Here is a 17,690-nt window from a genome sequence, read left to right as displayed (position 1 = left end):
TTATTTGATACAAGTGAATTAGTAAATTTAAAACTTCTCAAGAAGGAAAACATGGACCTAGATGATTCAGTGGCAAATTTCACTAAACACTTAAAGAAAAATTAATATCAATTCTTCATAAGCTCTTTCAAAAATAGAAGAGTAAATACATTCCAACTCATTTTATGAAGCCATTTTATCATGATGTCAAAACTATGCAAAGACATCATAGGAAAAGAAAATTGTTAAGATTTCTTGTGAATATAGATGAAAACATCATCAATTAAATATAGCAAACTAAATCCAGCAACATATAAAAAGGATTATACACCATGACTAAGTGAAATTTATTCCAAGAATGCAAAGTTGATTTAACATTAGAAAAAAAGCTGTAGAACAATGAATAGGATAAAGAACAAAAACTACATGATCATCTCAAAGATGTAGAAGAAGCATTTGACAAGATTCAACTGTCATTTTTGATAACAACACTCAACAATGTAGAACAAAAAGGAATTTCGTCAACTGATAATAGACATTTATGAAAAACCCACAGGTAATATGATCCTTAATGGAGAAAGTCTGAATATTCCCCTCTAATATAATGAAAAAGACAAGGATGTCCACTCTCATCCATTTTATTCAACATTGCCCTGGAGGTTCTAGCCACAACAGCTAGACAAGGCAAGGAAATAAAATCCAGGGAAAGAAGAAGGTAAAACTATTTCTATTTGCATTGACATCATCTTTTGTATAGAAAATTCTAAGAATTTTCTACTAAATTTTTTAATCTACTAAATATTAAAACTAATAAATGGGTTCAGAAAAGTTGCAGAATAAGAGATAAATAAAAAAAGCAATTGTATTTCCATACACTAAAAATGAACAGTCTAAAACTGAAATTAAGAGAAAAATTCCATTTACAATAGCATCAAAAAGAATAGATTAGTTAGAAATAAATTCAATTAAAGAGGCATAAGACTTGCACACTGAAAACATCATATACCAAAATATTGATGAAATAAATTAACCATGGAACAACATGTTATAAATGTAAATGGAACAACATGTCATATTCATGGATTTGAAGACTTAATCTCGCTAAGATGGCTGCAATTTCCAAGTTGGTCTACAAATGTAATGTAATCGCCATCAAAATTCAATCTTGCTTCTTTGCATAAATTGTCAAGCTGGTCCTAAAATACATATGGAATTTTAAGGGTTCCAGAAGAGCCAAAATAATCTTGAAAAAGAAGAGCAAAGTTGGGTGTTGCATACTTACTAATATCAAAATTTATTACACAGCTGCTCTTATCCAGACAGTACATAGTACTGGCATAGGATAGACATATCCCTCAGTGAACTGGAATTGAGAGTCCAGAAATATACACTCACGTGTCCTGTCAGCTAATTTTTAACCAGGGTGTCAAGACAGCTCAATGAAGAAAGAATGGTGTTTTCAACAAATGGCGCTGCCACCCAAATTTCCACCAACTAAAAAATGAATATACAAAATGTGATGGAACCATGCAATGGAATATTTATTCAGCTATAGAAAGGACTGAAGTACTAATACTTGCCACACAATGTATAAACCTTGAAAACAGTGCACCAAATGAAAAAAGCCAGTCACAAATGCCCAATATTGTATGATTCAATTTATATAAAATCTTCAGAATAGGCAAATCTATAGAGACAAAAAGTAGATTAGTGATTGCTCAGGGCTGAGAGGGATGGAGAGCAATGTGGTGTGACTGCTTCTGGATAGGGTGCTTCTCTTGGGGTTCATGAAAATTTTCTTTTTTTTTTTTTTTTGAGACGAGTCTCGCTCTTTTGCCCAGGCTGGAACAAGTAACACATTAAGTACAGCCACAAAACTTCATGAATATACTAAACATCATTAATTTTTACATTTTAAATGAATGAATTGTATGTATGTGAATTGTATCACAAAAAACTATTGTATTAAAAAAGAATTAAAGATTCCATAAGGAAGGTAATCTTTAATTCCTAGCCTATAAAAATAAGAAGAAAAAGATTACATTCACAGTTTCCCTGGAATATAAGTAAGCTTATAATCAGTGATCCATAAAGATAGGGAATTCATAAAAAGATACAACAAAAGATGAAATAACATTGACAGACAAACTGCAGCCCAAAATATGTACAGGAGAATATCGAACGAGAAGTGGAAGCAATTCAATGGGATGGTTCAGTCTCTGAGGTGTGGATTGGTAAACTCCATTGTAATGACCAGTCATTTTACTGCTCCACTAACCCCACCCTGGCCTATTTGTGCCATCCTTTAGGACACAAAGAGATATTTGCCTCAACGTGGGAAGAATGAATGTGGGTGGTTTCTCCAAGGTAGGTCTACACTTCAACTCACTGGCAACATCCAGGAGAAACAGAGAACCCCATACCCAGATAAAGAGCTAATAGTCTACCACGCCTCCCGATGACAGGATATCTTATCCTTTCCCCACAATACAGAAGGAAATCCATCCATAGTGAATAGACACAATACCTACAAAAACATGAACACAAAATATTAAATACAGTGAAGAATCCCTAAATACATCATTTCTGGTGGGCTATGAATTGACAGGAAATAGCCACATGTATGAACCCACACATGTGCATGCACACATGCACAAAAACTCTTTAACATTAGATTAAGTAATAGAACATTAAATTCAGAATATTATAGAAAATGTCCCCACACCAGAGGAATATATGTAGGCATATCTTATAGTGCCTTTCCTTATCGTCTAGAAACATCAGTGTGGAAGGAGAGGGCAAGGGACAGCAAAGCCACTGACAACTGTCTTTACATGTCAGGGTACTGACAGATCAGTGCCAGATGTCCTAGCTAGCCGTAGTACTTATGCCAGTGGATACTTAGAGCTCTCATCTTCATACTGAAAGAACTTACACAAATGAGCTATACATTTAATGGGGAAAAGAAAGAAATGATTGTGGGCCCTCTTGGCATTCAAGAAAAATTCAGTGTCAGCGAGGCCACACCAAATTGTGTGTGTTGGGAGTGGTGGTGAAGCTGATTCAGTGTGTACATCTCTAAAACCCAAAGTGGCCTACTGAAAATAGTGCATCTGGCCAGGCACAGTGGCTCACATCTGTAATCTCAGCACTTTGGGAGGCTGAGGCGGTCACCTGAGGTCAGGAGTTCAAGACCAGCCTGGCCAACATAGTGAAACCTCATCTCTACTAAACATACAAAATTAATCTGGAGTGGTGGTGCATGCCTGTAATCCCAGCTACTCGAGAGGCTGAGGCAGGAGAATCACTTGAACCTGGGAGGTGGAGGTTGCAGTGAACCAAGATCGCACCATTGCATTACAGCCTGGGCAAAAAGAGTGAAACTCCATCTCAAAATAAATAAATAAATAAATAATAAAAAATAAAGAATGGTGCATCTTTGTGGTGGTTGGAAATGAAAGATGCAATATTTTTCGTTTGCTGTGGAAGAGATGTCCCAGCATACCTCAGACTACCAGACCACTGAAAGTTTTACTGATGTAGCAGGGTGCAGCATCTTTGCAGGGTCTACCAGCTATCCTTGGGAGTTCTTATCATCTCATATGATTAGTATGGTTTCATCATCTCATCAGTATGGTGGACCAGTGTGATTCTCTAAGGGATGTCTTACTGCTCCAGGTCTCTCAGACTGCATTGTGATAGAGATCCAGAGAGACAACGTAGTCTTGAGTGCATACTATCGTACATTATGACTAAATGCAAACTGTTTCTATTCCTCAGTTTATCTCATGAATGGAAAAATATCATAGCCACATAACATGCATTGGAAGCTGTGTTAATCTGATCTAACAAAGCAGCAGCAAATAGGGCTCCTGTTTGGTTGAGTTTGTAGTAGTCACCTATCACCCTCAATGCTCGCTTGCTCTCTCTCTCTCTCTCTCTCTCTCTCTCTCTCTCTCTTTCCCAGAAACCTAAGTGTTAAAATAAAAGGAGACGTGATGAGAAATTCTTTCTCTGCATCCTGGCTCTTTAGTGGTGCTATTAATGTCTGTCACCCCTTTCCAATACTGATTCCAAAACTTAAGGAGAAATCAGGTTGCAGCTATCCCACAGGGGAAGTTAAGACTATATCTGGAACTCAGAGGTTTCACTGGGGCACCTCGTATGTCCCATATCTAATAGTAAAGGCAAATGCAATATTAAAGCAACCCAATAAGGGAAAGACCAATGGGAACACAGTCCTTTGGGGAATAAAAATTTGGGTAAACCACCAGTCAAAGTGAAAGCTAAGGAAAAGGTGATGTGTATTAGTTTAGCGGGCTCAAAGAAAATGATAAATGTAAAACATTGTCTCATGACCAGCTACAAAAATGACGGCTGTATTATCTATGCATTTTAATGCAAATATATTAGCCAGTTATTTTCCCTTTCCTCACTACCTTGTATGAGGAGTGCAGATATTACTTAACTTTACGATGCATCAGGTAGGTCATCAGACCACAAAAATCCATGCCTGATCAGATTGGGAGAATTGTTTACCACTTGGGCTTCCTGTATTTGCAATGAACTCAATGAGAGGCTTTCTCATTTGCACTTTTGACAGAGAAAAGGAAAGTTATGTTATATATATATATATATATATATATATATATATATGCTGACACCTGTTAGGTTAAATCATGAAGTCATTAAATATATTTGATGAATAGCAAAAAGAATGGACTGTGATTATCTTGAACATGTTTGCCCTCAAATCCATTTATTTCCCCTATTTTACTCTGCTCAATACCTCCAAGGAGCTGAACCGTGCAGGCTAGCTATCTCAGCCTTCCATGTTAACCGTATTCTAGTTGGGTTTGGCCCATGGAAGAAACTAGTTAAGTCTGAAGGTGAGACAAGGAGTTAAGAAGTTTCTTCCTGCCCCTCTCTGTCTGGGGCAGCTTCTCTGTCAGTGTTGCATTTTCTCCACATTTCCACCTTCTGTCAGGGTGTCATAGCTCCTGAGCTCCAATAACACCAAGGAGATTCCAGCCATGAGGATGTAGTAGCTTGCTGCAATCAGGTTACCTCACCATCACCTGCTTGGCTGTCAGGTTTCTCCATCACATAAGTAAAAACATCCTTTGAAAATACTTGTAGTGGCTTCTCATTTTCTGCTTAAACTCTGACTTTTACATTGTATTGCCCAACAAATTAACTTACATATGAACTAGGAAGATGCTTATGGTACAATTTTTAAAGCTTTGGATAAAAATATTTACTATTTAATGAAAAATATTTAATTTTTTTAGTCATGGCAAAAAATTGGAACAATTTAAATGTCTGTGACTAGGGAGATGATTTTTTATGCAAAGCATGTAGTACGTTTCTAACATAAAATACTACACACAAGTTTTTAAACCATATATAATTATATAAATATTATATACATCAGCGTGCATGATCTCAAAATAGATTAGTTAATAAAGCAAAATGCACATTGAATATTGAATATGTAAAATAGAATGCATTTACTTGATTTTAAAATTTCTAAGCAATTCCATGTGCTCTGTATGTTTGTGTATGTGCAGGTGTATATATTCAAGAAAAATTTAAAGACTTTAAAAGGAAGGATGCTTACCACTTTCAGAATAGTGTTTACCTCTAGCAAGCACCTCCTAAGAAAAAAAGGGGAAGACTATTAAGAGGGGACAAAAGGCAATATTTTGCCTTCGATCATATTTGTCAGAAAAAAATTCTGAAATAGAGATTTGTATGCAGAAAACTAATTAAAGTATCCTTTTAAAAATAGCATCCATAATAGAAGGGAGGCCTGACTGGGCAAAAGGGGATCTGAATTCTCTCACACTTATAACAGAGGCCACAAGTCCCATGGGCACTCCAGGGCTGAAATGGCCCTTCAGAGTTGTCTAGGCAAGGGGGACAAGGCCTCTGTACTCCTCTACTGATCAGTCACTGGATAAGTCCCATAGTAAACTTGGGTGTGGCAACTCCACTGGTCCGAGGGCAATTTCTAGAGAGGGACTCAGCTGTAAGCTGTCAGTACCCAGTACTCTGGAAAGCTATGGAAATCATGCCTTCATTATGAAGACAAGATTAATATGTGTAAGTTTTAATTTCTTCTTGGATTATAATATAATGTTTAACAAGGAACCATTTCCCTATGTTAAATTACTCAGGTCCTTTCCAATTTTTCATGCCATGTGAAAATCCAATTGTGACTAGCATCTTTATTAATAATTTTTTCATATCTTATTTTTCCTTGAATATATCATTTTAATTCAAATTACTGAATTTTAAAAGATAATAATTTACACCTCCTAATACATACCTTGTTTTTAAAATTTTACTTCTCAGGAGAACTGTACCAATTATACTCCCAATAACTGATCATGAGTATATTCTGCTCACTTACACTCAGCAGTATTGTGACATTTTTACTTAAATATTTTCTAATTTAATAGTTGGATAATGACAGCTCATTATTTTGTTCTATGACTTCTTGATTACTACTAACCCTGAAGAGAGAAGATTTTTGTTTGTTTGTTTGTTGTTTTTTGTTTTGAGACAGAGTCTTGCTCTGTTGCCCAGGATGGAATGCAATGGCACGATCTCAGCTCACTGCAATCTCCACCTCCCGGGTTCAAGCAATTCTCTTGCCTCAGCCTCCAAGTAGCTGGGATTACAGGCGCCCGCCACCATGCCTGACTGATTTTTGTATTTTTATTAGAGACGGATTTTCACCACGTTGACCAGGCTGGTCTCGAACTCCTGACCTCAGGTGATCCACCTGCCTCGGCCTTCCAAAGTGCTGGGATAACAGGCGTGAGCCACCGTGCCCAGCCAAGTATTTTTTTTTTATTAGGATTGTCATGTACCTTGTACTAAACCAAACATTTTAAAAAATACAGATTTTTTTCAAATATGGCCATAAAAATTTCTTTCTAAATAATAAAATTTTTATATTTGCTATTTATAAATGTTTGATGACTGTAAGCAAACATTTTAGCAAATGCTATTAAACAGACCATGTGATGCCCAGTGAGCAATATCTCCTTCTAAATCATCTGATTGAAAGAAAGAAGTGATACTGATTGTCTTTTATAACGTAACTAAAGTTGATGAACAAACAGTACGCATGGGATGTTATCTTTAAAGCAAATGGAGTTTTTGTTTTTGTTTTTATTTTCTTATTTGTTTTTTATCCCTCACTCCTTTTATAGCTACTCAGTGGAAAACATTTTTTCTTACCCTTGGATAAAAATGTTGACAAGCAATGTAAGTTTTTTGCTTATCATAGAAAATAGGAAGTCTTACTTGTTTTTTACGGATTTTTGTTTTTTGTTTTGTTTTGTTTTAGAGACAGGGTCCTGGTCTTCACCCAGGATGGAGTGCAATGGCATAATCATAGTTCACGGCAACCTCAAATTCCTGGCCTCAAGCAATCCTGAACCTCCTGCCTCAGCCTCCTGAGTAGCTAGGGCTACAGGTGTAAGCCCTATCATGCCTGGCTAATTTTTTAACTTTTTTGTAGAGATCAGATCTCAGTATACTGCTTAGGCTAGTCTCAAACTCCTGGCCTGAAGCGATCCTCCCACCTTGGCCTCCCAAAGTGCTGGGATTACAAGCGTGAAGCACCACCCTGGGCCAAAAAGTCCTACTTAAAGTTATAACACACACTTTCAATTTAGAAATAAATTAGTCAACACTTGCATCTTCATTCAAAAATAATACTCCTCTCTGCTATCTGAGCTGAAGCTGGCTACAAGTAGTCCTCAGGACATCTAGAGAGAAGCTTCATTGGCTTCGCTTCTCTTTCACACACTCATATCTTACTAGCTATTATTTTAACACTGTCAAGGTCAAAGCTAAAAGGAAAAGAAAATAAAACCAATGGTAATTTTTTTTTTTTTTTTTAATGAAGTTGCACTTTTGTCTCCCAGGCTGGAGTGTGGTGGCGTGATCTCGGCTCATTTCAACCTCCGTCTCCCGGGTTCGAGTGATTCTCGTGCCTCAGCCTTCGAGTAGCTGGGACTACAGGCACATGCCACCACACCTGGCTAATTTTGTATTTTTAGGAGAGCCTGAGTTTCACCATGTTGGCCAGGCTGGACCTCAGGTGATCCATTCTCCTCGGTCTCCCAAAGTGCTGGGATTACAGGTGTGAGCCACCATGCCCGGCCTAGTAAAATTCTTATTTATTCGATATTGTCATAAGATGTTTTCATATTTGCTAAGCTTAGTGGTTTGGAGGGTTTCTCTTGGACTTCTTTTGTGAGTTCATCAAAGTCCCCCAACAAACTACTGGTTTCTCACCAGAGGTTCTTTTGGTCTGGTGAATGTGCTCTATTTCTTTCCGCAGCCCAGAGGTTACCCCCAGTTCTCTTCTGTTGAGGCTTTACTGTGCCTGCAGACAGCCCTACTGGACATGATCTAAGAGGACCTTCTTACTGGCTCTCTCACACGCACACAGTGTACTTCTGGTCCATAGGACACACTCAGGTAGTCTTGCACAAGCAGATTTGTGAGAGTAGTATGGACCCTATATAAGAAACGGCAATTCTTTTTACTCTACCACCACAGAAACTCTCCCTTTTTCTGATCTTCAGGTTTCTCAAAGGGAGTCAGTCATCAGTGCACTCACTGTCCACCTCAGATCTCTCTGAAGGGAGCCATTATATCTCTGCCCAAACACCTGATGAGAGAGTGAATAAAATCTTAACACAGCTTTCTCTAAAGTGGTCCTCTTCAGAAGTCTTATGATGAGAACCCCCATTTAACAGCATCTCCTATGTCATAAGATACTGTGTCCATACTACCTCTAGATCACAATTTTCTGACATCAGAGAAAGAAAAAGAAAAGAAATTCTCAACAAACAAGGCTCTGACAACAAAAGCTGGCAGTTCTTGCAAAGACACCATTTGCCTCCTGCTTAAGACACTAAGCTAGCTCACCATTAGGGTATGTAAAAAGACATTTGCAATTTTAAGATGCCAAGAAGACTGTTATATATGTGTTCCTCTATTTCCTCTTTGGGCATGCAGATTAGTAGGAAAAAAAAACAGTCTCAGATTTCACTTTTTAGGCTGTTATCTTTATGTCTATGTATTAGTCAGTTCTCACACTGCTATAAATGCCTGAGACTGCGTAATTTATAAAGAAGGAGGTTTAATTATGTCATGGTTCTGCAGGTTCTACAGGAAGCACGGTGCTTGGAAGGCCTCAGGAAACTTACAGTCATGGCAGAAGGCAAAAGGGAACAACACTTCACATGGCTGAAGAAGGAGCAAGGGGGAGGTGCCACACACTCCTAAACGACCAGATCTCACGAGAAATCACTATGCAAAAACAGCACCAAGAGGGATGGTGTTAAGCCATGAGAAACTGTCCCTGTGATCCAATCACCTTCCACCAGGCCCCACCTCCAACAACAGGGATTACAATTCATCGTGAGATTTAGGCAGGAACACAGATCCAAACCATATCAGTCTATAATAACTTCTTTAATTCTTTAGTGAATTGTGTATTCTCATTGTCACCTGACCTGTCTTCCTTGATAGTCTGACAACTCACTTTGGAATTTAGCATCTGCGATTTTTCTGTCTCAGCCATAACTAGGAAGGAAAAATTCAATTTTAACATTGTATTATACCAATAAACGAAGTTGTTCTATTGGATTCATTTATACAAAAACTTTCTCCTACCACCTCATATCCCTTTCTGGGATTTTTGTGTAGGAACCATAGCAACCTTATCTTTAGATTTTATATTCTCCAAAATATTGGGGTATAATTTTTGCTTCCAAACCATTAGAAAGGCAAATTTCCAATCCTTGCGTTTCACAAGGGAAATAGTAAATTGATTCTTTTATGTTTTTAATGTAAACTAAGGTCAAAAGAACAATACTACTGCAGAACTGAAGCCTCTCTCCTTTTAGTCTGAAACTTTAGCTGTCTATGCTATTTAGGCCAGAGAAAATGTACAAGGCTTTGTGTCCAGATCCCTACAAGTCATCTAACCAGGAGGCCACAAGTCCACCCCATCTTCCACTTCTGTTTTGAGGCCCTGAAGAGTATAGAGAAAATCCTGCTTTTCCTGGGGTTTTAAATGCTGGCAGAAGCAAGACTTATGGTAATAAGACCTAGATCAAAGGCCCATCCACCTGGTTCACAGGCCCATCGCCTGCCTCCACTCCTGCCTCTACCATGTCCATCAGGGTAACCCAGAAGTCCTACCAGGTGTCCACCTCTAGCCCCCCAGGACTTCAGCAGCCGCTCCTACACGAGTGGACCTGGTCCCTGCATCAGCTCCTCAAGCTTTTCCCCAGTGGTACCAGCAGCTTCCAGGGTAGCCTGGGTGGAGGTTATGGTGGGTCCAGCGGCATGGGAGGCATCACCACTGACACAGTCAACCAGAACCTGCTGAGTCCCCTTAACCTGGAGGTAGATCCCAACATCCAGGCCGTGCGCACCCGGGAGAAGGAGCAGATCAAGACCCTCAACAGCTAGTTTGCCTCCTTCATAGACAAGGTACGGTTCCTGGAGCAGCATAACAAGATGCTGGAGACCAAGTGGAGCCTCCTGCAGCAGCAGAAGACAGCTCGGAGCAACATGGACAACATGTTCGAGAGCTACATCAACAACCTTAGGCGGCAACTGGACACTCTGGGTCAGGAGAAGCTGAAGCTTGGCAACATGCAGGGGCTGATGGAGAACTGCAAGAACAAGTATGAGGATGAGATCAATAAGCGTGCAGAGCTGGAGAATGAATTTGTCCTCATCAAGAAGGATGTGGATGAAGCTAACATGAACAAGGTAGAGCTGGAGTCTCTCCTGGAAGGGCTGACTGACGAGATCAACTTCCTCAGGCAGCTGTATGAAGAGGAGATCCCAGAGCTGCAGTCCCAGATTTCGGACACATCTGTGGTGCTGTCCATGGACAGCAGCCGCTCCCTGGACATGGACAACACTATCGCTGAGGTCAAGGCGCAGTACAAGGTGATCTCCAACCGCAGCCGGGCGGAGGCTGAGAGCATGCACCAGATCAAGTATGAGGAGCTGCAGACGCTGGCTGGGAAGCAGGAGGATGACCCGCAGCGCACAAGACTGAGATCTGCAAGATGAACTGGAACATCAGCCGGCTCCAGGCTGAGATTGAGGGCCTCAAAGGCCAGAGGGCTTCCCTGGAGGCCGCCATCGCAGATGCCGAGCAGCGTGGGGAGCTGGCCATTAAGGATGCCAACTCCAAGCTGTCCGAGCTGGAGGCCGCCCTGCAGCGGGCCAAGCAGAACATGCCGTGACAGCTGCATGGGTACCAGGAGCTGATGAAAGTCAAACTGGCCCTGGATATCGAGATCGCCACCTACAGGAACTTGCTGGAGGGCGAGGAGAGCCGGCTGGAGTCTGGGATGCAGAACATGAGTATCCATACAAAGACCACCAGTGTCTATGCAGGTGGTCTAAGCTCGGCCTATGGGGGCCTCACAAGCCCTGGCCTCAGCTATGGCCTGGGCTCCAGCTTTGGCTCTGGCGCAGGCTCCAGCTCCTTCAGCCACACCAGCTCCACCAGGGCCGTGGTTGTGAAGAATATCAAGACCCACGAAGGGAAGCTGGTGTCCGAGTCCTCTGACGTCCTGCCCAAGTGAACAGCTGTGGCAGCCCCTCCCAGCCTGCCCCTCCTGCGGCTGCGGGAAAGCACAGGAGGGAGGCCACTGTGCAGGATAGCACAGGGAACAGGGGACCCACCTGAGGCTCAGCCCTAGCCCTCAGCCCACCCACGGGGGAGTTCAGTGCCTGAGGATCCCCCTTGCCCATGCCTCCAGCTACAAAACAATTCAATTGCTTTTTTTTTTTTTCCTGTCCTAACTAAATCCTCAGCTAACCCTGCCAAAAAAAAAAAAAAAAAAAAAAGTAATTACTTCACGCCTTAGGTGGTGAAAAACCAATTGGCACCTATTAAATGCATTTCAAACTCAAAAAGTACTTAAGATTAAGTAAAAGTAGACCTATTAAGATCAAAGAGTCATTATCTTTGCTCATTAAAGAGATATGTATCAGTCACAAAATCAGCAGGAAATAAACAAAATTCAGAATAATTTAAAGTGAGAGATTCCAGTGAAAAAATGAATTATAGAATAATGGACATGGCTTAGGAAACAAACAAGGTGTGTTAGTCCATTCTCACACTGCTATAAAGAAATACCTGAGACTGGGTAACTTATAAAGAAAAGAGGTTTAACTGGCTCACAGTTTTGCAGGCTATGCAAGAAGTATAGCGACTTCTGCTTCTGGGGAGGCCTCAGGAAGCTTTCAATCATGGCAGAAGGCAAAGTGAGAACAATGCACTTCACACGGTTGGAGCAAAAGGAAGATGTGACCCATTGGGGATTACATTTCAACATGAGATTTGGGTCGGGACAGAGATCCAAACAGTATCACAAGGGATGCTGAGATGCCTGGAGACTGGTGATAGTGAGAAACCATTATGATTCCAGGGGCCAAAGCAGGAGGACGAAACATTGTCAAAGCAGAATGTCTCCTGCAACTCTACATTCTCCTTCTGGTGCCTTTGGTTTTGTGAACCCAACCCCAAGTCAGCTCACAAGAGAACCTGATGATGCAGTCCATTTTGGTCAACACCCTGAAGCATGAAGAAAAGCACAAAATAATCGACACTAGAACTGGATATTAAGATGACAGTGAAAATAATGAGCACAAGTTTCCAGTCAAAATATATCACCTAAAAATAGATATGCCATATTCTCTGTCTTTGGGAAAAAAATCCACTCATGAACAGACATGAGAGCAATTGGAAAGATGAGAGATAAGACAAAGAGTCCTTGAAAGCCAGTAAGCTCCAAAACAGACGTTGACTCAGACACAACTTGAAACTGTGTTGCTGGCCATTGCACAGGAGACCTGAAGTGGTGGAGGAGAGAGGGGGCATGTCCTAGGAGAAGTAGATATTTGGTAGAAAGGAGAGAAAACATCCCCAAGAAATACCCCAAAATTGTCAACTAGCATCCTTTCAGAAGATTGTATGTAATGATACTTGGTGAACTGTGAAAGCATTTAGCTGGCTGTAGTTATTAGTTACTGCTGTTATTAACAGCAGTCCAGGATGGAGTACCTAATAAAACCCCTATCATGACCATATTGAGCTTGTGTTACAAGCACCTTACTCCATTGTGGTGGCTATTGGCTTTCTCAGCTCCAAATCCACCATTCTATAGACTCTGCTTTTGATAAGAAGGCTGCAACTCATGAATCAGAAGAATTGTTTGGTTCCCTGCTATGGTCCATTAATTGGGGGAGGCTAGGACACCGGAAGCTGCTGTAGGGACAAATATGTCTATCATGTTTGCTTATTGTACCTATCAGTGCCATCACAGCAATAGTTCTTTGCCCAGATGCATTGGTTCCAGTTTCTAGTTTTATTTTTTCCCACACTTCCAGCAATAATCTCATCATGCCCCTCAGAAGAAATAGAATCAACCATCAGTGGGCTGTATTCAGGGACCTAAGTCTCAACTCCACGAGAGGTCCTTCTCTGGTGTTCCTGAGGTATGAGCTATAGCGAGCAGGGAAGTCTCCTTTCCTGCAAGGTTGGCTCTTGGCCTCATGTTCTCCATCCTTTGAACTCCTGAGGTACCAGAACCAAAAGAGCAGCTCCCTCTCATTATAGGTCAGAATATAAGCTCTTGGGGGAACTCTCCACCAAAATTATAGTTTTTAATAAGCCCAAACTCTTCTCTTTGTTCCCAAGGTCATATAAGTAGAGGAAACTTCCTGTAGTTATTATCCCTGCATTATTCCTGTGTTCCTTTTTTTCCCTTTCAGTCCTCTAATACCTGTTTATCCAGTTCTTTGTACTAAATGCTTCCTGTGTTAGTCACTGGTGTGATTTCTGTTTTTCAATCTAGACCCTGAATAGCATATCCACTTCAACTTTCCTTGAGGATAAGGTCCAAGCATAGCATTATAAATCCCACCAGATTAAAATATTTCTGTATTTGCTTCTTGTTAACCTTGAGGCCTTACAGAAAATTAATTTATTTGAAGATGGTATTTCCCAAAAGCAGGAACACGATTGTTTAGCAATAAGCATGACATTACCACTTCTGAAGAAACTATACAGATTGGAGTTGAATTAAGCATAGTTGTATTTCACAGAATGCTTTATGCTCGACATCTTCCCTGAAGAGCTGGGAGAAAGTATGAATATTTGACCAAATACAGTTCGGTTACTGACAATGCAATAAAATATGTATTTATTATACTAGCTGTTAAATGTGGAGGTCAAGGAGGCCAGAGGCAAAGGAAAGTAAAAATATTTGGAACAATTGAGTAACCATGGACACGGCAAGCTGTCTATGGTAAATTTCGTTTATAAGATTCAGTAATTTGAAATTGTTAATGCACTTTTTATTCCCATTTGAGAGCAGCGTGATGTTACTTATCTCTTTAAAGGAGAAGTTTAAATAATAAGTAGACACTTTCTCTTTTTCTATTTTTTTAAAACCAAATAATACCACATTTGCAAACTAAGCTGAACCATTAGTTAACAAAGTCTTTGAAAATGATTCATCTCAAACGCACAAATGTTCTTATTATCATCATGACTATCAAAGGAAAAGAATGGTATCCTTGAGAATCTTCAGCTCATATTAATCTCTCTGAGTTCACAGTCTTCTTACTTCAAACTAAGTTGTATTTTGGGAAACTTTAAATACAAGCCTGAGTCTAAACATATTAACCTCTCTGAATGGCATTTTACTCATCTATAAAATGACAAAGACTAGAAAAAATTGAAAGGTTCATCTAGTTCTTTGCCGTGCTACAATGGAGTACTTTTAGCACAGCCTAGCGTATCTGTTTGGTCTTCACACTGTAGATGATGGGGTTCATTACAGGAGGGATTAGTAGGTAGGCATTGGCAATCAAAGTATGCACATAGGGTGGGGCCTGCTTCCCAAACCTGTGAACAAAGGACAGAGTGATCAATGGAATGTAAAATACAGCAACAGCCCCAATATGGGAGATACATGTGCTGAAGGCTTTCTTCCTTTCTTCCGGGGAAGCAATGCTGAGAACAGTCTTAATGATCAAAATATAAGACAGGACAATAAAGACAGAATCTGCCCCAGCAGTGGTAATCAGGGCAGTCAGCCCAACTGCACTGTTGATCCTGGTGTCTGTGCATGAGAGCTTCATCACATCAGGGTGAAAGCAACAGGAGTGGTGGAGCACGTGGCTGCAGCAGTAGGACAGTCTTTTAAGAAGCAACACCATAGGAGTCAGTGTTATTGTTCCCCTGGTGATAATTGCTACTCAAATCTGTGCTATTTTAAGATCAGTTAAGACAGAAGCATATCTAAGAGGATTAGTAATGGCCACAAAACGATCAAAAGCCATGGCCAACAGCACTGAAGATTCCATGACAGTGAAGAGTTGAAGAAAGAACATCTGGGACAAGCGGGCATTAAAGCTGATTTCCCTCACATTGAACCAGAATATACCCAGAATGGTGACCAGAGTGGATATGGACAGGCCGAGGTCAGTGGTGGACAGCATGGAGAGGAAATAATACATGGGTTCGTGGAGGCTGGGCTGAGTAACGATGGCAAAGAGGATCAGGCTGTTTCCCGAGAGGGCAGTTGCATAGAGGAAGCAGAAGGAAATGGAGATCCAGGTGTGGAAGGCTTCCAGCCCAGGAACACCAGTGAGCAGGAAAATGATGGAAGTGGAGGTGGTAGTCTGCAAAGTTGACATATTGAACTCAAATGGCAGAATCTTAAGCTGAGTGTCTGGCAATGATAAACTGTATTTATTTATTATGCATTTAATCTGAAATTATTTCACCAAGTAAACATTTATAAAAGATAATGTCTACCTTATATAGAAAGCTCATAAAGATTGGTTAATGGCAACAACAAATGAAGGCCACATCAAACAAAGGAGCAGAAAACAGGAAATGAATGGTTCCCTGAGGATACAGAATTTGCACAAAAACAAAGAGAGCAGCATTCCGTCTTATTTAAGTTCACATGTCTGATAAGTGGCTTCAAGTGGTAGGTAGTCAGCAAATATTTGTTGAAGTGTGTTCAAAGGGTCGTATGATATTTTAGACAAATAGTAATATATGCAGTGATTCTGATACAGTAATTGAATTACGCTAGCTTTTAGAGGCCCATCCAAAAAATCCTCTCTTTATCTCCTGCTATTTTCTTTCAATCAGAATCAGATCCAATATGTCTAATAAATAGCCAACATTTGTTGATCCCCTACTATCTGCAGTGTGATAATACCCTGGATAAGCATACAGTCTATTCATGATATTAAAATTTAAACTGTCCCTAAGAAATTTTCGTACCACATAACGAGTGTGAGTTAGATATAAAAACATATACTTATGTATAAGCCAGAATTAGAATATATGGGGCCTCCAGTATGAAAGTATTATGGATAGTTTAATGTTATGAATTTTTATCCTGCATCCCAAGTCAACGTTTTTTACAGCTGCATGTTATAAATTTTAACTGGGTTAAAATACTCTTGACATTTACCAGCTGGGTTACCACATGATGAGTTACTAAACTGTATGTGCCTCATTTTCCCCATCTCGAAAGTAACAATGGTATGCATATCCACAGGACTGTTGTGAAGATTAACGTATGTGAAAATCTCAGCAGAGCATCTCATTGTGGTAAAAAACTTACCAAATGTTAGTTATTATCATTAAAGAGAAAAATTAAAGTTAAAAAAGTGTACACACATTGTTTTCCAAAATCTATCCCCAACCCCCACCATCATGTATCTACTTGTCTCTTTATCTGGTAGCTGAGAAAAAAAAAAAATGGAAATATTCTAAATCTAATTTAGGTAATATCCACTGGTTAATATCTCTTTCCCATTTCATCTCTTCTTCCGCTACAACTGTTTTTCTCATCCTTTCTTCATCTTTCCAAGTTAAAAAGAAGAGCTCTTACTCCTTTCCAGACAACCCCCATTACCTAGTCTCAATCTATCTTGGATGTTAGCTTTGTTTAACATCAAACATTACTGAGTGCAAGCCGCAATCCAGACTGTTGAGATACAGAGCCAAGTCAAGTATTGCACCTGCCCTGAGGATCATTAGGAAATAATAGGATAGTTCCGAAAACAAATGTGCAAACAAACAAATAATAAGACTGTATTTAAAATACAGAGGTATCTATATTAGAAAGTTGGAGGGGATGGAGTCAAACAGCTTCTCTGAGTAAGTAAAGAATTGTCGAGCAGAGGCTGATAAGTGAAAATCATCATGAAAGAAATTCTAAGCATATTCAAAGGCAATGGGGTTTCAGATATTTTAGAAATGCCACTAAAGTGTGAGATAAAACATACCAAAAGGTAGTGTGTAAGAGGTAAGAAAGGGCTGGGAACGGTGGCTCATGCCTGTAATCCCAGCACTTTGGGAGGCCGAGGCAGGTGATCAACTGAGGTCAGGAGTTTGAGACCAGCCTGGCCAAAATGGTGAAACCCCATCTCTACTAAAAATACAAAACATTAGCCAGGCGTGTTGGCACACACGTGTAATCCCAGCTACTCAGGAGGCTGAGGCAGGAGAATCACTTGAACCTGGGAAGTGGAGGTTGCAATGAGCTGAGATCGCGCCATTGCACTCCAGGCTGGGCAACAAGAGCGAAACTCCATCTCAAAAAAAAAAAAAA

At 40.1% G+C, this 17,690-nt stretch overlaps 1 protein-coding gene and 2 pseudogenes across 1 annotated transcript in view; 1 reads left to right on the top strand and 2 right to left on the bottom strand.

Annotated features, from left to right (window-relative positions):
- Nucleotides 1-17,690, bottom strand: part of MMP26 (matrix metallopeptidase 26) — a 280,854-nt gene that overhangs the window by 251,325 nt on the left and 11,839 nt on the right. The gene's annotated exons all lie outside the window — the stretch shown is intronic.
- On the top strand, nucleotides 10,100-12,391 carry LOC100983439 (keratin, type II cytoskeletal 8-like; annotated as a pseudogene).
- LOC100976266 (olfactory receptor 51F2-like) lies at nucleotides 14,800-15,750 on the bottom strand (annotated as a pseudogene).

The sequence above is a fragment of the Pan paniscus genome, chromosome 9, assembly GCF_029289425.2.
Source record: "Pan paniscus chromosome 9, NHGRI_mPanPan1-v2.0_pri, whole genome shotgun sequence".
Taxonomy (NCBI): domain Eukaryota; kingdom Metazoa; phylum Chordata; class Mammalia; order Primates; family Hominidae; genus Pan; species Pan paniscus.
Note: the sequence above shows the minus strand (reverse complement) of the source record. Positions and strands in the feature narration are given on the sequence as shown.